The sequence below is a fragment of the Meleagris gallopavo genome, chromosome 5 (genome assembly GCF_905368555.1).
Source record: "Meleagris gallopavo chromosome 5, MGAL_WU_HG_1.1, whole genome shotgun sequence".
NCBI lineage: Eukaryota > Metazoa > Chordata > Aves > Galliformes > Phasianidae > Meleagris > Meleagris gallopavo.
Genome location: NC_139408.1, coordinates 44,626,781 through 44,638,568, shown reverse-complemented (window position 1 = coordinate 44,638,568; position 11,788 = coordinate 44,626,781).

Below are 11,788 nucleotides of genomic sequence, written 5' to 3'. Positions count from 1 at the left end.
CTGAACCCAGCAACTCCAGGTGAAGCCTCACAAGATCAGTGTAGCTGCCACTATACATTACAGAGAATCAAATGGAAGACATCAGCAAAGAAACTCCCAGCTCAGCCAGCCTGGCAGTCTTCAACCACCCCTAGGTCCCTGCCTGAAACTGCCCATTTTCATCCTGAACCCAGTAAGGATTTCCTGACATTTGCACATCTATTGGAAAGCCATTTCAGAATTTCATCCTATAATACAGGTGCTCTAGTTTTCTAGTGTTTTCATGGGTAGTTGATACCTTTTTATTTTTTATTTTTTTCTTTTTTGCAATAACTTCCCCTCAGTAGCAGTACTTTGATCTTACTTGATGTCATCTTGAGGATTTCAGGGCACTTCTCTCAGTCATCAACATCATTTTGAATGATGAGCCTGTCTTCCAAATGTCTTGCAAGCTCTATCAGCTTGGCTTTCTTCAGACATCTCATAACTGCTCTCCCTTCTCCATCATTCAAACTGTTCTTTCACACCCTGACCCAGATATGGGCTGAGCACACCTCTCCTGGATCTCACTGCTCAGGCTCAGCTCTCACCTTCCAGCTTAGCAGGTAGCTGGGCCCTGCTCTCATGGTGAAGCCCAGAACATGTCCCTGGTGCACAACTGAATACATTTTGTAGGAAACTGCCCAAAGTCTTCTTACAATTAAGTCTGTGTCCCTTAACCAGTGGGCCAAATAATTAAAATTGGAATGGACTGACATGGTTTGCTTTTGACAAAATCCTGCAATGTATTTTATATCAACTGACTAATCTGTGGCCAACTATAGATTGATGTTTCAGTGATTTGTTCCAGAGATGTTTCCAGGAATCAGAGTTACGTGTACTGATTTAAATTCCTTGGCTTTCCCTGCAAGACAGGTAATAAGTGTTCCCCTGTTCTTTCTCTCCTGCCCCTCTTATTCCATAGCTACCCAAAAGTAATAATAGCTCAGGAATGGCTTTGGATGGGTTCTTAAGACCTTACAGGTGAATTTTGTTTGATTATGCAGGCTGGAACATGTCAAAGCTATCTAAATATTCCTTAAGCTCTCCTTTCCTTATTCCGCTCCAGGTCTCCAATCCTCTTGTTATTTGTTTCAATTGTGCTCAACATCTGGTTATAATTATCCTTTCTAGGAAGTTTGAAGCAGAAAATGACAGCAAATGTTTCAGCCTCTGATGGATCATTACCTCTCCAGAATACAACCTTCTCCTCTGGGGTATTTTCTTTTCCTTAACAGACAGTGTAACCATTAACCCCTTCCCCACAGTCTCCTCAGATCTCCTCTCAGGACTTAGGAAAGGAGAGATGTTAATGTTGGTCAGTAGAAATCCCATTATTGTACGAATACAACAAATTCAGGAAAAAAACAAAAAGGTCTGAGGTTCTGCCCCTGCTGATGCACCTTATCTCCATGTCCATAGTCTCAGAGCTGTATATAAATATTTTTAAGCAAGGTGTGAAGCAGACAAGAAAATGTGGTTTGAGCTACATTCATGCACACTATGTCACTTACTTGTTTGCCATGCAAGGGCCATCTAGAGCATCAACAGCAATCTGGAGCCTGGGAGTGGATGTAAGTACAATGAATAAGTCACTGGACTTAGAAAATGTTCTTGCCACTTATAAGAACGTTGGGTTCAACAGGCAGGTCACATAAAGTTGAATGAATTTGCTCATGAAGGAATGGGGCAAGCATATAAATTCAGAGAAGCTCCCGCAGAGAAAGAAAGACTCCATGCATCATGTCTGTGTTGGGAAGGTGGCAAGTGCTGGATTTAAAAGCAGGAAGAGGAGACAGAGGATCTGCTGCTATTTATCACTGCGGTAGGTATAAGCAAAGATCTACAGTGGTTCGTTCTATGACTCTGTGAAGACATTCCTTCCAACGGTTCAGCTGATATCCCTCAAGCTCACTCCTGAGTGACAGGGAAAAAGGAAACTTGATGTTACATCTCATTGTATTCCCAGGAACCCACAACTTGGGCTCAGCTTGTCACTGCAGTCTGCTGTTTCACCTTGTCTCTGATTGTGATCAAAGATTTCACCTTCTTATATGGCTTGCAATGTCACTTTACCTTTCTGCTTGCCTATAGTAAAAGCAAAGCACATTACTTCTGTGGAGGTAGCTCACCAATGCAGGTGAGCATAAGAAACCTGCTCCCCCCTGGGACCCACATCCAGGAGCTCCTGAACACATCTCTGTCACTGGGGTCCCTGTGGGAGCTGCTGTAGTTGCTGGGCAGAGGCATGCCAGCAGTTCCCCTAGAGAGTCACAGCATTCAGCTTTGACTGGGGTTTCCAACTCTTCATAGCATTCACACCTAAACAAAGGAGAGACATCTCCACGCTTTAGAGTTATAACTAAGAATGCTTCTCGTCTGGGAGCCTGCGTGGAATATTGATTGCACAATATCTCTCTTATCTGGACCCTGTACCTCTGATCACAAAGTGAGGCGTGTGTGTCTGGGGTTAAAAGCAGTCATTTCAGGGAGCTGGGCAGATGTGTGCACCTTTCTGAAGCATACTTGTACCAGAATTCTTTTTCAGTACACATCTACTTTAATTATTTTTTTCATTGTATACACAGTAATATCAGCAAACTAAAGGGACTATGTAATTAAATCTTCTGATTTATGAGCATCTGTGTAATTATTTGGGGTGTGAAAATATAGATAGGAACTTCATTGGTTTTCAGAACACAGAGTCACTTGAATTAAGCCACCTTTTGCAGTTTGTACAGGGCATGTTAGCCCAACAAGCCTTTCAAATCGAATAGCTGCTGTATGCTTACAGTGAAGCAAACACAAAAAATAATTTTGAGAAACTAGGGCAAAGCTGTAACTACGGTTTAATGTACACATCCCAGCCATATCCAATCACACTCTATCTACCACAGCCAAAGCCCACTACAGCAGTGGCTGCAGTGTGATTTTTGCCTCCTGACTGACATGTAGGTGGCATTCCTGCCTGAGGAAGTCACCACCATTGTAGGTGTTCCAAGCACTAAAACTATGCTCTAGGAGACAAGCTGTGTTCCTCCTTGTGCCTCTCAGAGGAGGGGTTAAAATAGGGCTATCTGCAATTAAGACGATTGGGCAATCAGAGCTGCCACTAGCTCCTGTGGCACACTGCATTGGCCTCCACGTTCTTATGCGAGATTCACTGCATGTGAGCAGCCAGAGCTATCACTGCCACAGCAAACCTCCCACCAGCACCGTGCACCCGCTCTGCAGAGGACACTCACACTCTGTTCTCCAGCAGATGTTCTGTAACTATATCTGGCTACAGCCTTCCCTGAGCCATGCTGCGTGTTGCAGGTGATACAGCAGCAAGAAGGAATAAGGTGTTTCAAAAAGCATATCCTAATTAATTTTTTAATGTTCCTTTTCCCTAGCACCAGCCTCATTAGATCTGTGTGCATGAGATATTTGTTCAGGCAGGTGTCATGCTGCTAATCATGAAGACGGGCTTGTTGCCTGGATACTTCACTCAAGCCACGATGTCACGACTACAAACGCAGAGCTGAAAACCAAGTCACTCCTTAATCTTCCAGATTATCTCGGGGTGCTGATTCCTGCACTGCAGGGAACTGTATTTCTTGAGCAACACAGAAGGGCTTGCGACACGTGATGTATCTGAATGAGAGATTCAGGTCATATTTTAAATTTATCATTCTGAAATTGTCTTTTCTAATTTCTCTGAAGTTTGAAATGTCTATTTGTCTCCTTATTACCTTCTGAAATGGAAAAAGTTCTCCTACAGCATGGCATAATGAAGTAGTGTTCAGGCTGTTATCGTGGTTTTGCACACAACTAGTCAGCTTGCACAAGCTTCCCATGAAAGGAAGATGCTATGCCCTGATCCCTGCCCTGCAGCTGCAGAAAGAAAGAGAGGTTTCCATCCAAACTGGGCCACCACTGACCCTATTTATGCATCCAGACCCACCAGTTTTTAGCCACTATACAGGCTAAACGTGAATGGAGTTAAAAAATGTGGGCTCAACAAGGAAAACCTCAGTCTACACTGTACCTTCACAGTTATGCCTTTGGAGGACAGACCCCTCACCACCTGCCCAGTGTTGTTCCAGGGACAGGTGAATTTAAAATGCCAAATTCAACACTGAGCTGTTACTAGTTTCAGCATATCTGAATATACATTATTTAGAAAGATGCTTTTCCTAAAAATGTTCTTCAGCTCCCACAAGCAGAGTGATTGAAAGCCATGGAACAAGGAGAAGTTATCAGTGAATCATTTAAATAGCCTTCATAGCCTAGCTAATACTTTTCTATAAAGCCCTGCCATTTCCCTTTATACATGTATGAAATCTTGCTGAAGCCATTACCCCTGTAATGGACTTAGTGCTTACAGCTGCTATAGTAATTTCTCCATAATTAAATGCTGTGGACAGCAATGACCTTCATCTCTCTCAGGGGATGTTCCACGAATATGCATTTGAGTGTCCAGGGGAGGTGAGATCATTGCCTGGGTTGCTGTTTAGGAAGAGTTAGCCAGTGGATAATATGGCACTAATGAGCAGCAAACTTCAAATCAGAGTATGTTACTCCAGAAGGTGATTCTTTCAGGACAACGTTAAGGGCAAATTTTCTTGCATAATTTTTGATTGGATTGGAGATGGAGGAGTTTTTCTTGCTAAAATATAGATGTGCTCTAGAAGAGGAAGGGCAGTGGCCATCCTTTGGGATTTGGGAAGCTCAATCTTTGATGTCTGCCTGACTCTTTGGCACTTTGAAAGAGCAGACACTAGAAAAACAAGCATCTTGGGAAAGGCACTTATAATTTACATTCACGGACTGACCTTTGGATGGGGCCTCTCAGCTTCCCCATGTAGCCAACAGAGAATAACATCTCAGTTCTTCTCCTGACTCAGCTGCCAATTTGCAGAATGAGGCTGGGCGAGTAACTTAATTTCCTTTTATTTGTACCTGTATCTAGCACCCTCCTGTGCATATGAATAAATGGGTATGTCAATATACAGACATATATCCCCTGCATTTCCATGTAATGCGGTTTAATATTTGATTTTTTAAACATAATAGGATTCAATTTTTAGAATGAATAAAATGCAGGGCAGTATCCATGCTTGGTGTCCTTGCAGAACACTGGTGTCCTAATGCTTAATTCATGTTTGCAGAATAAAACAAAGGCAGAGGCTGAAAGATGAAAACTTCCAACCAGTGAAGACTTCTGCTGAAGAGGCTCTGTAGCGGCCATGCTCTACCGGGACAGCTCAGCTCTTGGGACATCCCAGTACCGCTTCAGAGGACTCCCCTGTGACTGCAGGAAGGGAAGGGTCTGCATTCAGCCCCAGGGAGCCACAAACCCCAGGGGCAGCACTGACCACGACTGAGCATTTGGCAGAAGACAAAAGATCAACGCCACTGCTAGGTGACCCCTGGCCACTGCACAGTCTTGTCCTCACAGGAATTAAGCTGATTCAGGCTTGATTTCAACAACGCAAAGTCAACACCCTCATGATGAAACCTGGCTGCACATGGAATTAGCAGCGGCCCGGGAGCAACATTAGTAGGACAAAGCAAATGGGAGTGTGCTTAATTAAAGTTGACAGCCATAATGGCACTGCCTGTAATAGTATCAGGAGATTATTGTTTACAGCACTGTGCTACAGGCTCTGTGACATCCCTGCCAGGGCATCACCCTTATGCCAGCTCTGACAGGACAGATCTTAATTTCTGCTTATTAATGTTGCACATCTCATGTTTACAGAGAATCAAAACAACTTCTTCCTTCCTGGTCTCCATCTCCAGTTGTACACCGTACTGTGCAAACAGCAGTTATCAAGAGATCCAAGTTATGGTTTATCTGCTTGTTCTTTAATAACAAGTAAATGAATGAAGGTTAGAGGAAAGAGTTTAGCAGGGAGGACAGGGGATGTCTCTTCCCCACTTCTGATTTTTAGATTGAATTATTTAATTGAGGGATGGTCTGCAGCAGCTCAGCTTAGAAAATGAAAGAAAACCCAGCACTCATTGGCAAGTCTCCCTGTGAGAGAGTGCTTCAAGACTTCAGCTTCTCCACACTGGGTTTCCCCTGAAGTCAGCACTTCTGTTGACCTCTTCGGATCTGGCTTCATAATTTTCTTCCTGGGGATCAATGATGTGTGCAGGACCACCCATCTGACTTGACAGGAAAATCAAACGGAGCTGCTGCTGTTTTACAGGAGCTGAGAGCAACTCTCTTTCATTTTGTTTTGTTTCTCCTCCTTTTCTAAAAAAGCCCTGGGATCTTAATTACAGCAACATTTCCTGCTGTAATTAGAGCACTCTGATTGAGTAGGGTAATGATGTGCATGAATTAACACTGACACAGACTTACATTGCCAGTCAATACCCTGACATCCCTTGAAGTATATTTTAACACTGATCCCAGCAGAATTCAGTGTATGTGTCCTGCAGCCAGATGGGTCCAAAACCTGCCCAAGCAGCATGGGGAATTTGAATAAGAAACAGGAATTTCAAGAGATTCTCAGAAAAAGAAGTTAATAGACATCAAACTGGGCTTGGCACTTCCATGGAAATGCAAACACAAGGAGCTTCTTCTTTCTTAAGTGACGTTCCGATTTCCCAAAATAAATGACTTACGACACTGTGAGAAAAATCTAGACAGTCCCAGTGATGAGAGCGAACAGAAAAGCCTTGGTAGCAACCACTGTCTGCTGGAGGCTAATAACAAATGTCACCCTAATAAAGGGCAGAGGACTGGATAGGAGAAAGTGGCCTTTCCCCACTCAGACTGTGCCTAACTGCATATATCCACATCTGTGCATCCAGGAAACGCTACCAAGAGCCCAGGAACAAACTGTGGAGAAGTCAAAAGCCTTGCAAGGAAAAAATCTGAATATCGGAGCACTATATTAAAGAAAAGAACTGGTAAAAGTAACCTGATTTTAACCAGAATCAAAATATCAGGATAAACTCTTTCCTGCCACAGTGAGTAAATGTTGTACTTGAGATGAAATCATACCCACAAGAAATGGGGAAGGTCAGTCCACTCTAGCAGGGACATCGGCTGTTTGTATGAATGCATCGATGATATCTCAAAAGTATCCAGAGTATTAGCTGCTCTGTGGGATTCAAGAGATCCTTAAAACTCACAACACCTTTTTGTATCCCCGTCCAGACACAAGCAACGCAGCTGTCTGATGTTATCAGAGGGTTTGGGAAGACAAGCTGTGTGCACAGCAGGCTGCTGCATTCTGCTTGTGCAGCAGCAGTGTCAACACCTGCAGTGCCGCAGCTGAGCTCATTTCTGCAGCATCAGCAGAGAGAAGGCAGAAAGGCTTTGCAGGATCAGCCAGGAGGGAGGTCTCTGGGTGGAGGGCTTCTTAGAAAGGAGCTGGGACCCTTCTGCTGGAGAAACTCCTGACCTGTGGTTTGGACACACTGATGCTGGGGGGAGCAGGACCTGTGCATAGAGTGTGCAAAGCCACAGGATGTGCCTGTGCCAGAGACACCTAGTTCTGTCCTCCGCTCCTTCACTAACAGATCAATACAACGTTTAAAAAGCTTTTTTTTTTTTTTTTTTTTTTTTTTCTTTCAGGAATTGCAGCTGGGATTTGTGACAGCCCTGTGAATCAGCCTTGACTCTGGGTACCTCCCTTTCTGGACACTGTGTCCAGGATCTGCCAGGTGTGAAGAAGAGCCACCAGGCCAGAGGAGGTGAGCAGTGAAACTGCACTGCTCAATAGTAGACTGTGCACTTTATCTGGGTAAATTAGCAAATTAACTTGGATTTATGTTCCCAACAACATGGGCAATGAGTCTCTCGGCTCTTGCCTTGAGCATGTTGCTGTGGAAAGAATTTCATTAGGGTGTTCTTCCTACCAGAGCTCCAGCATCTAAGAAGTGAACAGTCATTTAAAATAGCCTGACGTACCCACAGAAGGGCTGAGCCCTACACCACCATTCACAAGCAGACCTCAGGGCTGCTGTTAGCACAGTGCTGTTTCGGAGGGGCTGCTGAACTCACGCCCACTGAGGCCCACATTTTTAACCCTTTTGGCAGCCGTGTTAAGTCGGTGAGGGACCCGCTGCATGGCAGAGTGCTGGTCTGTGTGGGGAACAGTAGTGCTTCTAGTGGGCTGTTGGTCACTCAGGTCTTGTCAGAGCTGCTCTGGGTCACTGCCCTCTGCCCTGTGTGTGGCTGAGCTATTAGCACTGAGCTACTAATGAGCTCATGCCTATGCAGTGGGTTTTCTTCTTTGCTTTAGCATTCCAGTTCTTGCTTCTGAAGATCAAAAGTGGATCCCCAGCCATATAAAGCCATGCATTGGTGCTATGGTCCCCTTACAGCACAGCCATATCCTTTGCCCACACCCTTTCACCACTTGCACTCCTCGGGCTCTCCGGCTTTGTACATCTACAGGATTGGCTACAAAATGTTGTCAGGGCTGCAGGCATCTGTTATACAGGCTCTCAACTCAGTGAGTAGGAAGTTTGGAAAAGAGAATGCGCTTTCAACTTTCCTATGTTCCTGCTTGAGCCCCAGTGAAACCAGAAGCTGCCTGAGATCCAGTGGGATGGTTGGAGGTAAAGGATTAAAATTCAGGCTTAAATGAGACTATTAAACGCACCTCAGAGAAGCAGCTCTTCAAAAAATTATGTAGCTCCCCAAACTGGTTTCGGCAAACCACGCTTATCCAGTTCAAAGCACCTGCCAGATTAAATGTAGCGCTTTAGAATTAATTTCAAGCCAGAATAGATAGTAGCAATCAGCAGTAACGTGTGCTTGACAGTCCTTCAGGATATTAAAACTCAGATTCTCAGGAAAGCAGTACTCCAGAACACCAGCTGCCACCACTGCACCTTCAGAGGGAGCAAAAGAGAAGGTCTGATCTCTGTAAATGCATAATAACCTCATGATAATCAAGTACGCAGAGAAAGAAACATATTTTTACTTGGGAATTTTGCATCGAAGTACCTACTAAAAGCATAGAAAGTCATGTCCCTTCTCTGCCTCATTTGTACTGTCAAATCTCAGGTTCTACAATACAGAGGATAATTCACTTTCCAGGTAAAGGTCATGATTAAAATTTTGAAAGCTAGGAAATACTGGTTGGTTTCTTTCATCATCACCATGAAGAAATAAAATTTAAATATTCAAGTCTGTTAAGAGATTTAAGGGATAGTCCTTGTCTTTAAATGCAAAGGTGAGACAAGTACTGCTATTGCCAGGGATGAACTCAGCCTCCTCATATCCAGGGCATATTGCTTGACTTTCATATCCAATTTACTCTTCCTCCTCCAAACCCACTGCTTGGGATTTGTTGCTTCCTAAACACTGCAGATTTTTTCAGGTAGAGGAATATGCTATAGTATTGCAGCCACATATGACACACCTCCATGAGTAGAGTAGGCTAAACAGGTACATACGGATCTTAGAATCATAGAAACACAGAAAGGGTTGGGTTTGAAGGGACCTTAAAGGTCATCCAGTTCCAACGCACTGTTGCAGTGTCCTAATCTTCTAGATTTCCATTTGGACCATGGATCCAGACTGAAAAATACAGGATCCTTCAGCACACATTACCATCCTCTCCTGTGCCCTAAGTAATTTTTCTGTTGTTGACCACTGCTGTTGTTTTTTGGAAAACAATCAGATTTTTCTTCCAAGTTTGCCTTTCCTGTCCAGCTCTATGTGGACAATGACTAGAGGCTGGATGAATGGAGGAACTCATTTCTGATAGGATCAGTCCTGCTTTTTCCTGTGAAGTGGTATTTTTACTTTACCGTGGTTTTCAGACCTCCAGGGGGTCTTAAAGATGATCTTAAAGAAGTTCTGCGAAGGCTGAACCACAGGGGATGATTTAATTATCTACTATTTTATTTTATTATTGTATTTTTTATTTCTACAAGCTGCAGACCCCAGGAAAATTCGAAAGGGCCATCACTGGGTGAGGACACTGCTCTTCCTGGGCAGGCAGCCAGCTCTATCTAGCACCACTATATTCCTTTTCTCTTTCTGATGTTGAAATACAGAATTAATTTACCTAACTGTGAACACTTAACACTGAAGTTGAGCAGGAGGAGATCAGATGAAGCAGCGCTTCAGGACTTGGAAGGGGCCACAGACAGAAACCTGGGTTTGTGGTCAGTGCAGCAGGGGAGGTGGAAGGAACTGCCAACTCAGAGCTAGCAGGCACTACCAGATCGATGTTCAGCTTGGGCCAAAGTTTCAAAGCGAAACAGTACAGTACAAATGGTACCTATGGATGGGTGCCTATGGATGACTTTGGCCAAAGCTGAATCATCAAGCTACAGGTAAGACCCTCTCCTACCTCTTTCCGCTAAGCTCTCCACTACATGCATAATTTTCTTTGCTGATATCTCATCATCCTCCCAAAGAATCTTTAATGCCAAGGCAATTTTGACTGTCTTATTAGTCACTATATACAAAGAAACAGTCTGTTCTAAGGCACTAAACTGTCAAGAAGGGGGAAAAATTTAACAAAACAGTAGCAGTTGGTAATGCAAGCACCTAAATTTCCTGTCTGTGTCTTGACAAAGCCGCAGATTGAGTCATGTTTCCTGACATATTAATAAAACAGTTCAGTGCGTGGGAAAGGAGGAGCTGGTGGTGTTTGTTCCTGCAGAGAAAAAGCAGAGAAGAACCTTGGAGTCCACAGAATTTTCCAAGCCCATTCCTCTTTGCTTACTTAAGAGCTTTGTTTTTTTAAATAAAGGGGAGTTTACAGAGATAGGAAGACAATAAAAGCTGCTGCCATTTCCTTGCCTGTTAGCTCTGGATAAAGGTGGCAGGCTAAACAAAATCATCTATGTCCTCATAATATTCCTAGTTTGATTGCTTGCAAATAAAGCAGTTAATAAAGACTCAGATATACAAATGCCACATGGCCATATTGACAGGAGCAAGGGAAAGAAGAACACAGTAATCATGTTAGCTCTATCCCTCAGATTAATTAGCTAGATAAAATGCACATTTACCTCATTCTAGACAGAAAAATATCAATTACCTACCAGCAATTTAGACAGGCATGCTACTCCTAAAAGCCAGACCCAGCTGATCCTAATTCACTGGGAAAGATGAGCCCTGCAGCCTTGCAAAGGACAAGCTCCTCCTCCTCTCCACAACACCGGGTCACCTTCGTTCATCTCCAGAGCTCAGGCAGCTGCTTCAGGAGGATGTGGGTTGCTGTTACTGCCCTTCATAGACCCAAGTATTTTTGCAGAGAACTCAGCATACCCATAGTTAAGAAAACCTGCAATCTGGGCTATTTTATTTGGTTTCACTGTACTTCCACAATTTATGGAAGAGAGCATTGCTCGGAAATTCCTTGTGCTTAGTTATCTCCAGACACCTGGGGATAGGTGCCACGTTCCCTCATGGAGGTTAGACTGAAGTGCACTGCTAACAGCTGTCCTGATCCCACCATAGAGGAAAACTGAAACCAAACTTCTACAGGTAGATGATACTGCAAACATATTTTTTCAGCTACGCTTGGAAGAATCCAAGGGAAAAATACATGGAAATTGATACTTCTATACCACTGCTGACTTGAACCCAATATCAATGAAAAATGAAGAGTCATGGAACCATAGAATTATTAGAGTTGGAAGGGACCTTTAAAGGTCATCTTGTGCAATGCCCATGCAATGAACAGGGACACCTACAGCTCCTTCAGGTAGCTCAGAGCCCCATCCAGCCTGACTTTGAATGTCCCTAAGGGTAAACTTGTTGCTCTGTTTTACAGCCCCATACAGGTTGTGCTCA